Raw genomic sequence first — 21,632 nt, 5'->3', positions numbered from 1 at the left:
GCTTAAAATGCCAGTGTATCTGCATCTCCATTTCTCTGATCCGGAACTGAAAGAGGACACCAATGGAGAAAGTAGTTGGGAAAAGCAGCACTGCTCAGTTTTCCAAAAGGGAAGTGCAAAGACATGAGATTTCATTCTGGCAATTCAGAAAGGGGAAAGGGGTGGGGGTACTGGACAGAAGGCTCCAGAAATATCCATGGGGGAAAATGCACACACACATATAGAGGACTGGACACATGTTGGCTTTCTATGAAAATGCTACCATATATAGGCTCATATTTAGGCATTTGTCCCATGTTTAAGTATCTAATTCTGATACCCCATGCTGGGTGCAGGCTTCTATTTGTGTTCTCCTGAGGGTTTTTTGTTCCCTTTTTACATTCCTTACTCTTTATTTACTACTTGTCTCAGGCTTTGGAGTGCAGTTTCCTTAAACTAGGCTCATTTGCCCTGAATGTATAAAACCGAATGCATACCTGTGGGTCTTTGCTGGATATACATTAATTATAATATATCAGGCAATTAGTAATAGCACCTAAAGTATTTTTTCTCCTCCTCCTCCTAATCATGCTATATCAGAAGACCATGGCCCCAGTTACTAAATGGAGCCAAGCTGCAATGATTAAAGAATTAAAAACTACTTTTGAACACTGTCTCCTCAGCTTGCCATGACTTTGGACAAAAGCCCAGATGGAGAAGGAGGGAGCAAAATTAGTGGGAAGTGGGAAGAGAATTCATTCAGTAGAAATGACTTTTGCAGTATTTTTTTTTCTTTTTTTAGTTGAGGCAGAAAGATTGATAGCAAGCATTAGTACAGCTAAATCATAGTGATTTGTATATTTCTCCATGTCAACAAGTTTACCATTATAAAGATATCATGGGTTACCATGCAGCAGATAGAATATTTGATGCATCAAATTGATGGTACTTATTTTTTTTCTCTTTCCTGAGAAACACATTGCTATTGAATTGTGCTTCTAAGATTTCTTTAAGGGGAATCCTGGATGAGTGTTTCATACTAAAGCATGAAACTTTTGAAGCTATCTTTGTCAATTATTTTTAGCAAGGGTGTGTGCTTCGCAAGGTCTTTGTTTTTTGCTGCCAAAGCAAACCACTATCTCTTCATGAAATGACCTAAAAGCTGTCATACTCTAGAAAACACATAGACAAACAAAGCACAATCACTATTTTCTTGTCAGTTGCTTTTATAGGGGTGCATGTGTGTATAAGTATAGATAAATATGACTGTGTGTGGGTGTGAAGAGCTGACAGCTTAAACATTACAGCTTGCTGCATTAGAGGCAATGTTGATGGGCAAAAATTGAAGCAGTTTTTGAATCTTCATTTGCTGAAGTAAAAGAAGCAGAAAGATACCTATTTCCCACAAGGCTATGTTTCCAATATTCTTGTAAAAAAGTTGTTACCCCTCTTTTGATAACAGGCCATATCTTTTCATCAGACTCAGACAGGGTAGATGAACTGTCATGCTGGATGAATGCCTGAAGACATATTACCTGCTTCCTGATTATTTCATGAATGGCACCTCTATTGGGTCTGTTCACACAGTGTTGCAGCCCAATTCCCCTTTCACGAGATAGGCTCCTTCAGCCATATGTCAAAGTACTCATAGTAGATCTGTAGCAAAAATAGAATGCATATGTCCATGTTTATTTCAATGGAAAGCACACCTCTGACTCCCCATTTCTTTTGTTTTGTTTATAAATACAATTCCTACTTTGCTCAAGTATGCAGAAATTCTTTCAAGTTTACTTACTGGGTGTGGAAGTGAAATCAGGGTAATGGAAAAACCATTACATATTCACTTGTTGACTTTCCTGTGAAGGTGGTCTTCTTGCTTAGTCTGTTAAGTTTTTGTGACTTAATACTGAAACACTTAATGTATTTTGGGCTTTTTGGCAGCTTCAGTAATACCAGTGTAGTTGAACATGTTTGTTTTTCTTTGAATATAGTGTATTCTGTCTCACATACTCTCCGCTGTAGAAAACCCCATGATATCTTCGCCTTGGGCTTGCCATAAGCTGGAAATAACTTGAAGGCATACAATAACAATGGCAACAAACCCTAAATACCCCAAAGGAACAAAATACCATCTGATCATGGAAGCTAAGCAGGGTTGGCACTGGTTTGTACTTGCATGGGAGACCATCAACAAATACCAGGTGCTGTAGGCTATGTTTCAAAGGAGCCCTGGTGGCGCAGTGGTTAAATGCCTGTACTGCAGCCATTCACTCGAAACCACAAGGTTGCGAGTTCAAGACCAGCTAAAGGGCCCAGCTAATTAGCTTACTTGCTGTTCACTGCTATGATCTTTGGAATAGCGGCATATAAATAATAATAATAAAAAGAAACAGGAAAACCACCTCTGAGTATTCCTTGCCTAAGAAAACTATGAAATTCATGAGGTCACCATAAGTTGAAAGGCAAATTGAAGGCATGTGCATGTGCATGCACATACGCACACACACCACTGATTCAGTAATTGGTCACCCATTCTATGTATTTTTAAATAATTTCTATGGAAATGAAAATTCAGGTTTTCTGCTGAGAGAATTCTAAATTGACTCATAATATTAGTTATGCTATATTAAACATATCCTGGAAAGGAATCTAGTAATATGCATCCCACCTTTCTATTTAAAAATGTGTACAAGGCAGAGTTTAGGATTAACTCTTGATTAACTTGAATTCACTATTTTTATTATTTCACCCAACTTTCTAGATTCTCCAGTTAACACTGAGGTTAAAAATATGGTTTAACTAATTAGGTTACAAGTTGAGTATCTGTTATCTGAAATGCTTAGGACCAGAAGTGTTCTGTATTTTGATTTTTTAAAGGGATTCCTGTATTTGCATATGCATAACGAGACATAATGAGGCTTGAAAGATACTAAGGAACTGTGAAATGGAAGAAGGCATGGATTCCCACCATTTCATTGATCATCTCATCTCTCTCCAGCCTTGCAAATACAGTATAATTATGTACTATGCCACTTTTGTTGTAGCTCAAAAGGTTTTGGATTTTGGAGTACTTCGGATTTTGGAATTCCAGACAAAGGACACTCAATCTGTATTAGACAATGAAAAACCCAGAGAGTATTTGACAGTGGCTTATCTTGGAGAAAAGTGACTAGCAGGATGCCACAGGGTTCTATCCTGGACCGAGTGCTATTCAACATTTTTATTAGTGACTTGGATGATGGAAGAGAGGGCATACTTCTCAAATTTGCAGATGACACAAAATTAGGAGGAGTGGCTAACAACTCTAGAGGACAGAATCAGAATTCAAAATGGCCTTAACAGATTAGAAAGCTGGGCCAGAATTAACAAAATGAATCTCAATGTGAAGAAATATAGGGTGGTAAAAATGAAGCACACAGATATATGATGACAGACACTTGGCTTGATGGCAGTACATGGTAAAGGGATCTAGGAGTCTTAGTGGACCACAGGCTGAACATTAGGCAGCAGTATAATGTGGCAGCTAAAAAGCCAATGCAATTCTAGGCTGCTTCAATAGGAGTATAGTGTTTAAATCAAGGAGAATAATAGTACCACTCTATTCTGCTTTGGTCTGATCTCACCTGGAATATTTTGTCCAGTTCTGGTCACCACAATTCAAGAGGGATGTGAGCAAGCTGGAGCACATCCAGAGGATAGTGAAAGGACTGGAAACCATGTCCAGTGAAGAATGTCTTAGGGAGCTGTATATGGTTAGCCTGGAGAAGAGAAAGTTAAGGGGTGACATGATAGCTATGTTTAAATATTTGAAGGGATGTCATATTGAGGATGGAGCAAGCTTGTTTTCTGTTGCTCAGGAGACTAGGACCTGGAGAAATGGATTCAAACTACAGGAAAAAAGATTCTACCTAAACATTTGAAAAACTGACAGTAAGAACTGCCTCAGAGTGTGTTGGGGTCTCCTTTGGAGTTCTTTAAACAGAGGCTAGATGGCCATCTGGCAGGTGTGGTTTGATTGCCTATTCCTGCATAGTAGGGGGTTGGACTGGACACCCCTTATGGTCTCTTCCAATTCTGTCATTTTATGATATGAGCAAAAACTTTCAAAAAATTCAGTTTACGAATGCTCTGTTCTTAGTAAACTTGCCAATCCTTTTTTGCTTTCCACTTACTGATGTATTTGATCAGGACCCTTAATTGAAAAAAATGCTTCTTGTAAACTTTTGACTAACAAGGCATTTGAAGAGTGAGTGAAGTGTATATGCTGGTGAGAGTGGAAAGAAAAGAGAGATACAGATGCAGATTGAATCAAAGAAGTTGTAATAAGAGATCTTAGGCAGTAGCTTAATAAATAAACCTTTAAAACTGGGCTATCTAGCTTTCAACATAATGTTCTGCTGTTGGGAGGTCACATATAGCCTAAATCAACAGGTTTTTTAACCTTTGCAGAACAATCCACCCAGTAATTTGTGCAGCCTAAATTACACCCGCAGCCTGCCAGGGAGGATAGTTTGCCACACAGGGCTATTTTTTGCCCATCCGCTTCCGAGCTCAATATAAGGCGTTGGTTATTACCTATAAAGCCCTAAATGGCTTGGGCCCTGGATACCTAAAGGACCGCCTCTCCCCGTACATTCCGCCTCGCACCCTCAGAACATCTGGGCAGCAATTGCTGAAGGTGCCTGGGGCCAGGTTAGCTTCCACTTCGAGAAGGGCCTTTTCCACAGCTGCCCCAGCCCTTTGGAACACGCTGCCCACGGAGCTCCGCTCATCTACTACCCTGGCCCAATTTAGGAAGGACCTCAAAACCTTCCTATTCAAGCAGGCGTTCCCCGATTAAATATCCCGTGGGCCTCCCTCCTCTTCCGTGGCCATGAGGTTGGGCTAAGGGGCTGTTATTGTTGTTTTTAGATTGTTGTTGCTGTTGTGTATATGTTTTTAACCTTTGTATTCTGTTTGCACTTGTTGCATCATTGTAAGCCGCCCTGATCGTTTGGAAGGGCGGGATACAAATAAAGATTTTATTATTATTATTATTATTATTATTATTTTTACACTTTTTCTTGTGGGGGCAGGACCTGTTTAAGGCCTCATGTTGTCTGTCTGTCTGTCTGTCTGTCTGTCTGTCTGTCTGTCTGTCTTTTCTCAAAACTGAAAGTGACAGCATACATCAGACACAGAGTGGCATCTTGTTACAGATATAAGTCTGGCTTACTCACATGGATCTCTATTAAGGCAGGGTGCAGAAGGTTGTTCTCTAGTCCATTCGATCTGGTCAAAAATATCTGCTCTGGCAGCTGTCAAGTTCACAGTTGGATCACTAACATTATGGTCCACCTGTTTGATAGGATCTCTATCATTTTTTAAAAGTGGAAAGTTTGAAAAACTTGATCAGACAAAGCCTTGAAATAATAAAATAGTTTCATCTGGCACCTACAGAGTAAAAGTGAAGGCCCCTGACAAATCTACTGGACTAAACTGCACTGATGGAGCATCTATATGTATACTATCTTTCTGGAGCACCTAAATGTTGTAGATGGAGCATATATTACAGCCTTCCTTATATATCATATTAGGGAATCTCATACCTATGGTATACATGCTATCTTCCTTCTGTGGTATTACTAATGGAGAGATGATAATTATAATAATAATTATTATTATTATTTGTATACCGCCCTATGGGAAACCAATCCAGGCGGTTGACAACAGTAAAATATAAAATACAACAATTAAAAACACTTTATCCCTCCCCCCCATAAGACAGTATTAAACAGTATAACATATTAAAAACACAATATCAAGCATAAAAACAACAATTAAAAACTAAAACCCCTGATATCCCTTTGTTGATCCTCAACCATCACTAAAATGGGGCCACGGGAGGAATGAGGGAATCAGGGAACCTGGGCCGGGATGGTTAATCTGGAAAGGCCTGCTGGAAGAGATCCGTCTTGACAGCTTTTTTAAAGCTGTCTAATGATGTCAATTGACGGATCTCATCTGGCAGGTCGTTCCAGAGTTTGGGGGCGACAGCAGAGAATGCCCTCTGGGAGGTCGCCGCAAGTCTAGATTTTAGAGGCTGCAGTAAGTTCTTCCCAGAGGACCGGAGAGCACGGGGAGGATTGTATGGGAGGAGGCGGTCCCTGAGATAGCTTGGACCCAAGCCATTTAGGGCTTTAAAGGTGATAACCAACACCTTGTACTGGGCCCGGAAGCTGATAGGCAGCCAGTGGAGGGACCTCAAAACCGGAGTAATGTTGTCCCTCCTAGATGTTCCTGAGACAAGCCTGGCTGCCATGTTTTGAACCAGCTGTAATTTCCGAGTCAAGCACAGGGGTAGCCCCATGTAGAGCGCATTACAGAAGTCAAGGCGTGAGGTTACCAGCGCGTGCACAACCGTCTCGAGATCCCTTACTTCCAGAAAAGGGCGCAGCTGGCGTATTAGCCAAAGCTGATGAATGGTGTACAGAAAGCTGAAGTAAATATGAAGATAAGCATTTGTCTTTCTTGTTGGTTTTGCTCCCTCCTCTCTCAGGGCATCAGTACTTTTGAGCATAATAACCTATTGTTTCATTTTTAAGGTAATATAAAAGGACAATCTGTTCTTGGTTTTTAAATGTTGCTGTTGTTAAAAATGAAAAATTTATAATTATCAGCTGATGGGTTGAATATTCGGAATGCATTGTTGTTTGGCCCTTCATCTTGGCTATTTTACACTTGTTCCAGGATCTTTCTAGTGCAATTGTGTGATGAATTAATTCAATAGAACTCTACTTGGCATATTGATAGAGTACGTGATAAAAGAAAGTTTAGTGCATAGTTCCAAAATTAATCTAGCACAATATCACTACAGACTGCCTTCCTGTTGTGACAGTCTATATATGCAATTGAAATGGGCACCAGCCCTTCCATGATTAGACCTATTTAAAATAATTATAATTCATGCCTCATTTACAAGGATGAGTAATCAGACTATCAAAGTAACCTCTAAGAACTCCAGCCTGTGATTTTGATTTTATCTCATTTGGCCTTTTCATTGATTCAGCATATGTTACTTGAAATTCAAACTGAATTGCTCGATTATTTCACTGAACACATTGACCACAGTGCTGCAACATTAATATTTTTTCAATATGAATTTTAATTGTTGCATTATAATGTAATAATTTTAATAGAATAATGTTGTGATTGGATTGTGGTTGTGTACCTTCAAGTTGTTTCTGACTTATGCCAACCCTAAGGTGAACATATAATGGGGTTTTCTTGGCAAGATTTAGTCAGAGTGGGGTTTGCCTTTGCCTCACTCTAAAGCAATGAGAATGTGACTTGCCTACAGTCAGCCAGTGGGTCTCCATTGTTGAGTGGGAATTTGAATCCTGGTTTCCAAAATCATAGTCCAGTGCTCAAACCACTACAGTCTGGGTAACATTGTATAGTTCACAACTTTAATGGAAAATAATTTCTTTGATAATACTTTGCAATACCATTGTTTTTTGTAGATTAAATGGAAAATGTGAAACCTGAACATATCCTAATCGGATCCTGTTACCGCTTTCAGGCTGTATCCTTAATAATGTAACTTTGATCAATATTTTGTTTTAAAAAATTGATCCAAAGACATACATGCAGATCAGGTAGAATTATCAGTTAAGAAGATTTTCTTATAAACAACAACAAATGTGTGCATATGTAAACATTTTAAGAATCCCAGTGATCAGCTGTGCAAAGAAAAAGAGAAAGAGAGACCCCAGGCCTGTTGTTTGACAGCCAGGAATTAAGCTTTTAAAAATTCTGTTTGTGTGCTGCTGTATTGGAGAGAAACAGTTAGCAATTACGTGTTCATGAAGTTCCATATTGAGAAAAACATAGGCATGTGAAAGTTTTATTCTGCCCATGTAGGGTGGCAGCTTGTTAGTGATATATGCTTGCATACCTTCTACCATTTCAGAGATGAAAACCAGGAAACATGTAGTTGAGCAACATCAGAGTGTGGTCAAAAGGTTTTGTCCAGGCAACAAGAGATCAAAAGTTCTTAATGAGGAAGAACACATAGAAACTACTTTTTTTCTCCTTAGAGTAGAGAAATCCTGGAATGTATGTACTGAATTTAGGAAAGCCTGAAAAACAAACAACAACAACATCCCCAAATCAAATGAGCCTCTTGGAAAGGACAAGACTCTACCCTCATGCTCAGTTGGATGAGTGCAAAGCAGTTGAGGAAGCCAAGCACAAAGGGTAGAATGAGAACAGGAGACTTTTAAAAAAGGAGTTGAGAAACTAGGACAGAAGATGATTAATCAGGACCAGCCCTGCTACATTGGAACAGTTGGGGGCTATATGGTTGGTAACTGGAGGTTATGCCGGTGTATGTTCTTTTTTGGACATTGTAAAGGAAGTACCCAATACCACCTGTTCCACAAGCCTGCCACCCTAGTGTAAAGTAACAACTGGGGGTGGCAGCGTGTGGCTACAGAACCACTATGGTTGGGAACCTTGATAATGCCAAGCTGGCAGGTATAGAAACTGTGTAACCATGTTAAGCTGACCAAGATACAGAGATCTCTTCAGACTTTTTGTTCAGTTGTTGCTGATGTTGTTATTGTTTATATAGCACCATCCAGGTACATGGTGCTTTACAAACAGAATAACACATTTATAACTATTTCAATAATATAAAATACTAAAATACATTACTAAAATACAACACAATAAAAAGCCAGATACACAAACACGAAATACAGAATAAAACAGTTTTCTTTTATTTCTATTTTTTATACTGGTCAAAGACCGGATAAACTATATTACATTACATTGTACAGAATAAAACAGTACAAATGATCAATTATAGGAAAAATATAAAGCATTAATCTGAAATTCCATCACTGAAATCCATAGATCCAAAGATCTAGGATTCTGCCAGGTAAATGGAAACACTGGGTGGGTGAGGTATGTGTGCACCCATATTTGTATCCCTTATGTGTGAGAAGGCAAACAACTGTATGAGTCTGCATGCTCCCTTGGGGAAAATGAGTATATCATGGTTATGTGAATATCAGTTTTGCAGTAGGTACATGAATGCTCCAGTTTCTAAACAACTGTGATCAGAACAAGATAGTCATGAGATTTTCCTACACTCACATAGAGCAAAGCATCATATGAGAAGCATTTAAAATTCAGGGATTTCAACATCTTGTTACTATTGCTGTTGAATATTTATTAAGTGGTAACAGTGTGCCACCCCATTGCTGTAAACCTATTATGTGTAATTGAAAATTGCATAACTTCTTCTCTTCAGCACCTGTGAAATGAGAGGCTAATGAATGAACAAATGAATGAATGAATGAATAATGAATTTGATACCTTGCAGGGAATATGGAAGATTGATTAAAATCTGTATGGCATTTAGAAATCTAAAACACAATGTTCATGCTGAGCAGAACTGTGAGGCTAATGGCTTGTGTTGCCTAAAATTACAGCAAAGACTCTACAAAAGTGTCACTGATTTTTAAAATTACCTAATTTTATCTGGGAGGATTAGTATGAAGAAACCTTTTTCACCTCAGGAATCAATCAAGCTTTTGTCAGATCGATCTTCTTCCAAGATCATTTATAGAGGATTGTTGAAATATTTCATTATCAAAAAATCCCTGTTATGTATAAGCTGGTTTAGTTTCCATTTTTGATTAGGAATAGAGAATGGAAATATTAACTAAATTTAGACTTATAGAGAGAAACCCATGGAATCTGGTATACGTTGGCACCCAAAACTTGCCAAATCATATTACTGTGTTTTTTCTCCTGAAATAAACCAATTTATTTGGGGAGTAATAAAATGAGATTTTTTCTTCTCAGCGTGAGAATCATTTTTTACTGTGTACAACCTCTGTAAGAAGAGTAAAGGAATTGAAAATTGTTCACTAGAGCCAATCTTACGTAGTTTATATTGCTCTCACTAGCACTTAGTAAGGGAGATATTCATTTAATTTGTTCTTGTATGTGCATATAAAAAATAAAAAAAATGTTCTTAAAGTTGGGTGAGCTTATTGGAGCTTTTCTGTATTTTCTGATTTTTCCTGTTTTTCTATATTTGGAGATCTTTTCATTTAAAAAAAATCAACTTGTACAGGAAAGTCTTACACAGCAAGCACTGGGGGATTCTGTAAAATGCAACATTGTTGTGCAACTTATTGTGCAAAAGTGTTTATTTATTTTTTACAGACCTCATCAACAAACATGGAAAGTACTGCTCTTTTTGCTCTTGCTGAAGAACAAAAACACCCCCCAATGTGATTATTGGCATTGTTTCCCATCTGTTCAGATGCCTTTTCTTGTTGTCAATGAGAATATTTATGACTATCCTTTACATCCCTACTAGTCACCACCAAACTCCCAGCCAGCACCCTCAGAATCCAATGTATTGTACATCAAGATCCATGGGGAGGTGCACAACACCTACCTTTCCATCTAGGAACTAGGGCTAACATAGTCCTGCCTGAATACATTCACATTGGGAGGAAGTTCAAATCTGAGGTTATTAGGATACTCAGAAGTGGTGAAGCAGGAAATGTAGCTCAATGACATATTCTCTTCTTCTTCAAAAAATAAATAAAATAAAATCTGAATTTCAGAAACCATCCAGACTAATGGTTGTTAATTATATTCTCTCCCTATCCAATCACTAGGCAAATTGATTGAACAGGTCAAGTGCTTGCTATAGAAAAAAGAAAACAGTTTCTTTAGCTTTAATTGAAACTGTGTGCTGCTGTGCAATTACACTTCAGAAACATTATGGCTTTGTTGTTGCAGTGTCCAATTAAGGTTTTATTTTTCACAATTAATATTTTATTAATTTTAATAAAAGATACTTAAGCAGTTGAAGACCTGAGAGGGATTTGATGAGAAGGCCAGTTTATGGCTGTTCCTTTGCAAGGGCATTAGAAAAAGTACTTTTGCAATAGTTGTGCTTAATGCTGAGTATTGTGTTTTCCAACACAGGATGAAAATTAACAATTATTAATCAGAGGTAGCAGTGAAGTGCAAACCAGGGATGTGAAAAAAAAAATCAATTTATATATTTCCTATGTGACCCCATGTGTTTTGGGGGGCTGCCAGCACCTCCGTTCTGCTCCAAATGACTTTTAAAAGTACTCACTTTGGTCTTAAGATAGCAAGGGTCATAATAAAATTGGTGCCCATATGCCCTAGAGGAAATGAGTACAGTTTGGGGCAAAAAGGTGTAGGGATGCAGTTTTCCAAGTTCATCCAGACTGAGCCTTATCACATTACAAAAGTAAGCTGACATGCAGTGAAAGAGAAGTGGCTTTCTTTTTACCTGTCCACATGATGATGTAGCACTTCCTGAGGAAGATGGTCATAAAAACCTGCCATTTGCCAAACAGATTGTCCCAGCATGACAAAAGACACACTTTTACAACTGTCTCCTTCAAGAAGAGAATTGAAGTGCTTCAAGGGCACATGGAGAGATAAGCAGAAAGCTACTTTTCTCTCACTGCGTGGTGATTTACTTTTGTAATGTGATAAGGCTTGTAGAAGACCAATGTACTGACTGTTGATCATTAGATTGTATTTTAAAGATGGATTCAGACAATCATTTCTGTATTTTAAAGGAAGCATATCCCCATCTTCAAGTCATATTATTTGTATTGCTCCAGTAACAAGCCACTGATTTGTTCTGTGTGCCTAATGGTGTTCTTAAAACAACCCCTTTCCACAAAGAGCCTATGCAGACCGGCCATAAAGGCCAGCCTGGGGGCGGAGTTAGGGTGTGACATCCACATCAGATCATGTTCTCTGGCTCACTGATTTTTTACAAGAAGTGTTCTGTAGGTCTGGGTGGCTACTCAGCAGCTTTTTGTTGTTTTCCAGAAAGAACACAAGAGTGAAGAACAATTGTACAACTGTGAGGAACAATTTGAATTCCAGCTGAGATTACTTGAGCTACAGGTTCAGCACTTGCTGTGAACCCAAGCTTCACAATAAATTTTCTAGCACCAACAAATTGGGCAACACAACAATAATGGGAAACAATGGAAACTGAACAGGAATGTGGAGGGAATTGTCATGTCTGGTTCATGTACAAGGGGCAAAGGATTTTTGACAATTGAAAGGTGGGGTACAGAAGGCAGGGCATTTCTTGACTTCACCCACTAATTCAGGCTCCTCCAACATGCTGTCCTCCAAATTTTTTGAATTTGAATTCCTATCATCTCCAATCTTTGTCATTACTAGTATGTCTAGGTGGAGTTTTAGTTGAAAACATCTGGAGGGCACTGGTTGGGAGAAGTTGCCCTAGCATATGAATTAATCACTTTAAAATAAAGAAAGATAGATTTACAGTGCAATCCTACTCATGTTTATTCATTAAGCATCTACTAATGACTTCAATAGGACTTATTCTCAGATAATTGTATACAGACTGGCAACTGCAATCCTGTACAAATTTGTCTGTGAGTGAGCCCCAGTGAAATAATTGAAGCTTACTTCTGAATTGATGTGCATAGGATTGCTCTGTATGGATATAGCCTAAAAACATTTACCTAGGAGTAGGGATCACTGATGACAAAGAGGTTACCTCCAAGAATGCATGTGAAATATTACCAAAGCCTTTTAAAATTCATTCAATAGGACTTGCAGTGGTGAAGGGAGCAGTGGTATTGGTTATTAATACAGTCCTATCTTGGGTAATAGGAGTTTACATAGTACCAGACCTTGCACTGAGGAAGTTTATGACTAAGCCTCAATGAGATAAATATCTGAAGGAGGTTGAATGAAGTGCTCCACATAACCAAAATGAATTGCAAATTGCAAAACCAAACTCCATATTAGAATAGTATCTTTATTAAGCATTCAAAGAAAGGGATAAAATTACAATGTGTTTTCAGGAAACACGGTGGAATTTATCCAGGCTCCAGCTTAGCATCAGCTTCATTCACTTGCCTTGGTAAACTCATTTATACCACACACACACACACACACACACACACAGTATCCATGAGGTTTTATTTTATACAGAGAAATGATCTCTGTGAAGAAAATATGTCGTGTGTGAAGCAAACCACAGAAGCTGTTGAAATAAATGATACTTTGTTCTTAAAACATGACTGTCATTCCACTTTCTTAAACATTACTATTAGTGCTTAAGTATTAAAGCCCTTGTTACCATAAGTGTCACAAGGATGCTAAGATGGATCATTCATGACTAAGGTTTATAATTTTATAGCTACTCCTGAATAAAATGTGCCCACAGAGAATAGGTTTGCTGTCTTTCCTAATTATGTATGTTCAATGAACAGCAGATCACGAGCGACTTTTCATTGTTCTTGAGCTATGCATGTATAGTAGTAGGAGTTCATTTTAAGTATACATAGCTTGTTCCTTTGTTGGAGGTCTCATAGACCTTGTACAACTACTTTCAACAGATGGAAAATGTTACTCCAGCTCTAAGTACATCTTAGCATTAGAAGCTTGGGGACTAAAAGAGGCAATGAAGATTTAAAAAGAATTACATACCAGCAGTAAATGAGAGCTATTACAGTGTATCGTAAACTAGCATTTTCATCATAAAATATCATTAAAATGGAATAGAGAAGAGATAAGTAAGCAAACTTCACTCCAGATACTCTGTCTGTGCTCTTAAGAAGAAAATAAGTTTAAGGCTTGTATTAAGCATATCTACGCAATTATAAATTTATTTGCACAAAATGGAACTTGAGTTGCCATTGCCATCTCCTGAGGCTAAGAGAGTGTGATTTGGGTGTGTGCATGTGTGTGTATTTGTGCCTTCAAGTTGGTTCCAACTTATGGTGACCCAGCCAGAGAGAGAGCCTCTCTGAGGAAACATGCCAAGAAAAACCCACATGTCAAGAAAGGGCAACCCCTTTTTTGAGAGGGATATGCACCCAGGGAGACTGCCTTTGAAGGGAAACCCCAAGGAAGGAGAAAGGGGGGAAGTGTTTTTCTCTCTCTCGCTCACTGATCCTGGGCAAGCTACACTCTCTCAGCCTCAGAAATGGCACCATAACCACAACAATAACAAAGAGCAGCCTGGTGCAGTGGTTAGAGTGAGTGGGAGAGGATCCCTTGGAAGCCTCTCAAACTTTCTTAAACTGTTGACCGCACTGGTTGGGGTGGGGGGGCATGAGGAGCAAGCAGCAGCCACTGCACAGTCTCCTGCTCAAGAGCTCTGCCATGTACAAAATCTCAGTGTGCAGTGGCAGGAAAAAAGAAAAGGAGAGAAAACAGAAAGGCAGATACTAGGTGGGGATTGGAGGCTCTGTTAATCACTCAGCAGCAAGGGCCCATCCTTGCCTCTCCTATCTCTCAGCCATTGGCTAAACTGTCCAAAGGATGGCCAGAGGTGCAACCAATTTTTTCCCTTCCCCCAGCTACTTTCAACCAATAACCCCCTCCAGCTAGTTTTGTACAATAGCCAATCAGGAGCTCTCTCCCTCTCTCTCTGCCACTCCTTTCAGTTGTGGAGGCCATGTTGATGGAGAGGGAGGCAGATAGAGACCTTCTTGCTCCTCCCTCAACCCAGAAGCAGAGATGGATGGCTGCATGGCAGGCATGGATGGCGGAAGCGTGGGGACTTTCCCTAAGGGCAGCATGGCTGCATGCATGTGCCACCATTGTTAACAGTGGCAGCAGAGAGACGGAGGTCCTCATGCCAGTGGGGAAGGCTTTACTTGTCCATTTGGGCACATGTTCCATAGGTTCACCAACATGGGATTATATCATTGGCACTGTATCTTGGCAATCCATACAAGGTGTAAACTGATACTTTCATACGTAAGTACTCACTCTGAAACTTCCACCTTGAAAGTTATACTGGTTGAAATCATAATGACCACAACATTTGCCTAATTTTTTTTTTAAACTTTTCCCGTCTTCCCCTACTTTTAGTACTTTTTCAGTTCTGTTGAACTGAAGAGCTCGCATATTTTGGTGGCATTTTGGTTAAACATAATAGAAGTATTTCCCAACTCTAATTTTTGGATAAGAGTTTGTTTCTTTTATGACTGTGACTAGGACAAATAATATGCTTACATAATATAATGAAAAGGAGGGGCAAAATCTACCCTAAGTCACTCATTGTTTACCAATTATTGCTTTATTCTGGAACATTTAATGGTGGCAAAGGATCAAACAGAGCCCTAAAAGACTCCAAGCAGTATCAGGCATACTAGAGGATAGGACCCAGCAGTAGCACTCCTGTACAACTCGGAACAGGTGCAGGAGTAAATGGCAGTACAATCAAAGAATGGAGTTTCTGTCCCCTGGGAGCAAATTGCCACCTCTGATTATTCTACAGTTAGATGCCTGGCTACATAGGCTGCACTTACCTCTGCACGCCCCCCCCCCTAATGTGTACAGAACAGCATGTTGCTTTTTAGTATTTGAGTTATAAACAAGAAATTTAATCACATAAAATGAAATGTGATTATTGTGTATTGGGTGGTATTTTTTATAATATATATTTATTGAAGTTTTATAAATGTTATCAAATTGGAAAATAATTGGAAACAGAAAGATTACTGAATACAAAAAATGGCATCAACTGGTATTTCTCTGGTGACAAATTTAACTGGTAGGTTCAGCTTTGGGATACTGTCCAATTCTAAATAATATTATAAATTAATTTTCAAATTGTATCAAATATTAAATCAGTGGTTCCCAAACTTTGGACTTCCAGGTGTTTGGACTTCAGCTCCCAGAAGCCCCAACCAGCTTGGCCAACAGTCAGGAATTCTGACAGCTGAAACCCAGAACACCTGGAGGACCAAAGCTAACCATGCGCTTAAAAGAATGTTTAACAAAATTTCAATGTGGTGAGAAGCCCATTTGGTGGTCTTATGATTGGTGGGTAGTTATGATCTGACATAGTTTACATAGGACAATTCTAAGAATGTTATGGGGGAGTGTTTGTTTAAATTCTAGTAAAAGGACAGAAGTCACAGACCCCTATTTCTAGTCTCATGTTTCCATTTTCTCCTTTGCACTTCTTCTCTCCCAACACACTTGAATAAGTCAAACCTCAAACCTTTCATTGGCCAATATCCTCCTGTTTTTCACATGCACTGTATGAGAAATACTTTTTTGTTTTGTTCCATCAGTGCTATTCTGTTTTGAAATTGTAAATACATGAGATGTGCTTGTGTACAATGGCTGGCTTATAAAGAGTCTCTCTTATCTTGTCAATGTCTTTACATAATCCACTGGTAAATCATCAGCTAGATTGCTTTCAAGCAATTTCTATTCATTTGGACAGGACTAATCATGTGCTTAAAGCTGCCATGATCTTGTCTGGAACTGAGGCCAAAATTCATTACTTTTTATTAACCATGGCAGTCATAAAGCAATAAAGAGGAGTACAGGAAGTTGTCTCATTTTGGTCCATCATACAATCTCTTTGGTTAAACCCAAGATTAAGAGACCCCTTAAGGATGGTTGTCATTCTCAAACACTCGATTTATTTGAACACTTATCACAAAGTGGTGTTACAGTCAGCCCTTCTTATCCACAGATTTTTTTATCCATGGATTCAAACATCTATGGCTTGAAAATGTTTCAAAAATATATAAATTCTAGAAAGTAAACCTTGATTTTGCCATTTTATATATTTTCTATGCCACTGTATTGAATGAGACTTAACTGTCCTTGGATTTTGTTATCAACGGAGGATCCTGGAACCAAACCCCAGCAGATAACATGGTCCCACTGTATTGCATGTGATCCTCATAAATTTATCAGTGCTTTTCATTCTTCCATTAAACTTTAAATTTTGATTTGAAGTTGCTCCATATGTCTGGGTGACAATCCAGACATATGGAGCAACTTTAAATCAAAATCAATGAGCAGCCATATTTTTTGAGTACAAGGTGTTGGTTATCACCTTTAAAGCCCTACGTGGCCTGGGCCCAACCTACCTAAGGGATCGCCTGCTTCCATATAATCCGCCCCGTACACTCAGGTCCTCTGGGAGGAATCTGTTACAGCCCTTAAAGACCAGGTTGACGGAGACCTCCCAGAGGACATTCTCTGCAGCCGCTCCCAATTTATGGAATGGCCTGCCAGATGAGATCCGTCAAATTACCAATCTAGAGAGCTTTAAAAAGGCCATTAAGACGGATCTCTTCCGGCAGGCTTTCCCGGAATAAAATGCTCGGCCACAAATAAGACTTCCCATCCAGTGAACTCTGCCCGTGATTATTTTTATTTAGCTTAGTCAGTTTTAATATGTAGTTTTTAATCTTACATTGTTTAATCTTGTTTTAAGGGGGGTATTGTTTATATATGGATGTATTTTAACCTGTTGTACACCGCTTTGATTGCCTGGCAAAAAGCAGGATAGAAATAAAAAATTTATTATTATTATTTATTATGAAGTAAATACTTCCAGGTTCAAACAAAGTACACAAATAACATCTGGGAGCCAGTGCAAAGTCTGAAGTTCTGAGCAAGTCACATTCTCTCAGCCTCAGAGGAAGGCAATAGCAAACCTCCTCTGACTAAATATTGGCAAGAAAACCCTCAGATAAGGTTGCCAATGCCATAGATTGGAGCTCACTTTAAAGCACTTAACCTACACAGAGAGAAATAGCACAGTGTAATACATTCACCACTGAGTCTTGGCACTACTAAATTAGTAGTCCTCTCAGGAGCGAATTAGGGACAATATTTTGCTTTATATATGAATGGGATATTTTTATCTATGGAGATTTAAAAGTTACATTGGGTTTTAACATCTTAGTAACCATTTATTTCCATGGAAATTTCATGGGGTGGAGGACAAGGAGGACTTTGAGGCTTGGCTCCAGAGGCCGCTCCCTTCTCTTTAATTACATCCTGCTGGATGGTCGAGTAGAGGTAGGATGATAGGTTTCATGGCTGGGTAGAAGTAGGATGATATGAAAGATGAAGGGGAAGATGGGAGCAGTGAGAGGCTTTTAGTAGCACCAGGAGATTCTTTTCTGTTTGTTTTGCTAATGCCTGAGCTACAGTTGCTCTTTTTAAACTGACATGTGAGAGGAGAATCCAAGAAAAGGAAATGGTTTTCTGTAGTTTATTTATATGTACTATGGAATGGTGTTTTCTACCAGGGAACATAACCCACTTTGTGGTTTTGAATAAAGTATGAAGTCTTTTAATCTCCATCCTGTAGAGCCAATTCTCATTGTAAATGAAGACTCTTTCAAAAGTCATATGGATAAAGCACAATAGAGATTGACATTATGACTCAAATCCACCCACTGGTCCCAATTAGATTAGAACAAGTGAATAAATTCCTGGATAGTAGATCAGTGTGTGTATGAATTCACCAATCCACCAATTCTATTGGGCAATAGCCCTCTTGCTCGCTCTCTTTGTGATTTTCCAACATGTATTGGGCCAAAGGGTATATGTGTGTAGTTATTTTTTGTTGTAAAAGAGTATGAACATGAAAGAAAAATGGTAGAAAAGAGATAGTATTACTGTCACTAGAGAAACCTGGTGTTGCCCAAAGAGATAACCACCACAGTAAGGTTTCTTGCTACAAATATTAGAACATTGCCAAAATTAGACTTTTTCTTTCTGCTTCTTCTGCTAAAACCTTAGTTCATGCTTTGGATGATTGCAATTTTCTTTCGATGGGGCTCCCATTGTCCCACCTTAGTTCTCTGGTTTCCATTCAATATTCTGCTGCTAAGAGTATCTTTTTGGCTTGTCATTTTGATCATGTTACCACACTTCTGGTATCTCTTCCCTGGCTACCCATTCCTTTTAGGATTCTGTATAACCTTTGTCTTTTAACATTTAAAACCTTACATTTGGCTTCTTACCCAGCCAAAGGTTTCCTCTTCATTGACTCAGATTTGTTCTTTTTTTCAATCGCTGCACTGTACTCCTGGAATTGCCTCCCTGAATATCTGTGGACTGCCTCTAGTTTTAAATCTGAATTAAAGACTTCCTTGTTTTCTAAAGAATTTGGAATTTTATTTTAACACTATTTTATAATTTTATATTTGATTATACGTATTAGTTACTTTTATAGTAATGTTTTTTACCTGCACAATTTGTTATGATTATTGTATAGTTTTATATTTTATTATTCCTTAGATTGTATGCTTCTGGTAGTATTTAAGGTTTTAATTTAATATCTGGAAAGTGCCATGTAAACTTATGGCACTGTACAAATAAATGATGATTATGACGACAACGACAACGACGATGATACAAATAAACCATTTTCTTAAATTCTTAGCAGGCATGGATCATGTGATTAGTATAAATATAAATATAGCAGTCTCATTGAAAAGAAACTGCCTTTTCTTAAAGCAAGGAAGCTAGTAATACTTTTATGGAAAAAAGAAGAAATCATCTTTCTTGGATAAAATAATAGAAGAAAGACAATGAATCTTCAAAATGCTGAAAGTAGAATTCCTGATAAGCAGCCCTTTGGAAGTCTAATATACACCAGAGGGGTATGTGAAAACTAAGGCGATACATAATGTGCCACCTGGTCCTGGAGGAGATGGCAAGTAAAGTCCCACTGGCATACTGGAAGAAACAAAAAAGTAAAATTTTGGCCCAAGATGGCCATTCTAATTCTACTATATGACTTGAAGCCAGGACATTTTCCAGAAAGTTTTATATTGCTCATTGTTCCAACTCTTTCTAATTGTTTTTTTTTCTATTTCTTGGCCCTTTGTATTGGCTATACAGGAAACTTGTCTTCTGTGCAGAAATGCTATTTTTTTGTGGGAAAGAAACTATGTATTTTTGGGCAGAATAGGTCTTGAATGGTGAAGATTCTTGATTGTCTAGGATTCTTCTTGCCAGACTTCTCAACATCTGATAAACCTCTTTTTTTTACACCCCCCCCCCCCCCAATATATTCAAATATTCTTTCTATCATTACTGTGGCTGCATATGCTTTGATAAACTGGACCACATTCTGGCAATTCTATAATCCAGGCTTCTTTTTTTCCATAATTCGGGAGAGTGCATCCATTGTAGACTTTACAACTTCTTCCCCCATAGATGCTTTGAGTTGAATGGGAGCTTTGCTGGATTCTAATTTGGCAAAACAACAACAACAACTGTTCAACTCTGAGTGGCTGCTGGAAGAGCTCCAGTAAAATTCTTAAGTGGGTTTGCCAGCTCTACAGTCATCCCTGATGTAGCAGCTTAGACAATGGTGAAGGAACTATTCTTATTAAATTCATTGTCAATTTTTGCCAAAGCTGCACTCCAGGCTTAAAAGCCAGACTAAAAAGGAGTCAATTTGGATTGACTCTTGGCTGGCGAGACCAGGGAGTGTGGTGATAGGCTGCTTTGGGAGTGGGCCATGTGGTCACTGCAGTCCTGGCCTGTTTATGGCTGGGGTGGCAGGAGGCTGTTCCTATGGGCTATTTGCTTTGCCCCTATGATGTATGAATTCAGTAAATATGGAATGAGATGAGGTGGTGGTTAATGGTTTAAGTTTATACTGCAAGAATCCATCTTCACTTCCTGAGTACTCATCTCCTTTCCAATTTGTGCAGTGATTAATCAGTCTTCAATAGTCATTTATACAGGAGACTGGTTGTTGCATTTGAGACTAGTAACATATGCTGAACCAATGTGGTGTAATGGTTTGAGTGTTGGACTAGAATTCCAGAACGTCATACTTGGCCATGTAATCCCACTGTGTGACATTGTGAAAATCACACTCTCTCAGCCTCAGTAGAAGGCAGTAACAACCATTCCTGGACAAATTTTGCCAAGACCATATGATAGTTTTGCTTACATGCTTACAGATGTTTCCAAGAAAAGAGGAAAATTGGTAATTTATACCACAAAATGAGTTCCAACAGTGGCTATATATTATCAAGAAAAACAATTCTACTGTATATATGCCTAATCATTTGGGTTTCATAGATATGCTGAATAAACTTCATTCTACTTCCAAGGAAGACAGATGGCAAAGAATGTGCAGTGTTTGTTGGTTTCAGTAATTCTTGTTTGTGCTTATTCAACATAATATATTGTATGACAAAAATAAATAAAAAATAAATCTCCACTTTTAATTTCCTTTTAATTTCTTGTCTTTGTTGTTCTTCCAGCAACAGCAAGAGGGAAATGTTGCCCATTTCATTCTCATCAGGGAGATGGCAATGCTAAGTGTTGAATTGCATTATTGAAATGATAAGTCTTGCTGACAGAATGAGGGGAAAACAATGCTTGAAAATGGAAGGGGCGTTCTTAGACTCAGGAAGCAGACTAATTAAAAACCAAGCAAGTAAGTTAGATTAAAAAATAAAAAGGCATGTTGATTATTCATTAAAACTCTAATAACAGAGAGGCAATTCAATTGTTCAATTAGAGTCTGGGTTAAATGAAAGAAGCCAGATTCCTACATGATTTAATTCATAACCACCCAAGCATATCCAGAGTTGTGACACTGTGGCCTGCTAGTGCAAAGATTCTATGGTAGTAGCACCCCAACCACTTATCTGAGCAAAACTTGATAAAACTCAAACAAACAAAGCAATTTGCCTTATGCCAAGTTAAACAATAAGACATTCTCACTTGTTATTGTGTAATAAAGAGGTGGGCTACTATGGTTTTCTAGAATCTAGATCTACAGTTCCTGTCAAATTAGCTTAAGT

The 21,632-nt window shown here is 38.4% G+C and overlaps 1 protein-coding gene across 1 annotated transcript in view; it reads left to right on the top strand.

Moving 5' to 3' along the window:
* SORCS1 (sortilin related VPS10 domain containing receptor 1) overlaps positions 1–21,632 on the top strand; it is a 539,126-nt gene that overhangs the window by 54,813 nt on the left and 462,681 nt on the right. The gene's annotated exons all lie outside the window — the stretch shown is intronic.

Source organism: Sceloporus occidentalis, unplaced genomic scaffold, assembly GCF_023333645.1.
Source record: "Sceloporus occidentalis isolate IW3139 unplaced genomic scaffold, rSceOcc1.0.p SCAF_2, whole genome shotgun sequence".
In the NCBI taxonomy this organism is placed as follows: Eukaryota; Metazoa; Chordata; class Lepidosauria; order Squamata; family Phrynosomatidae; genus Sceloporus; species Sceloporus occidentalis.
The sequence above is the reverse complement of the archived record's forward strand: the minus strand, read 5'-3'. Positions and strand labels throughout refer to the sequence as shown.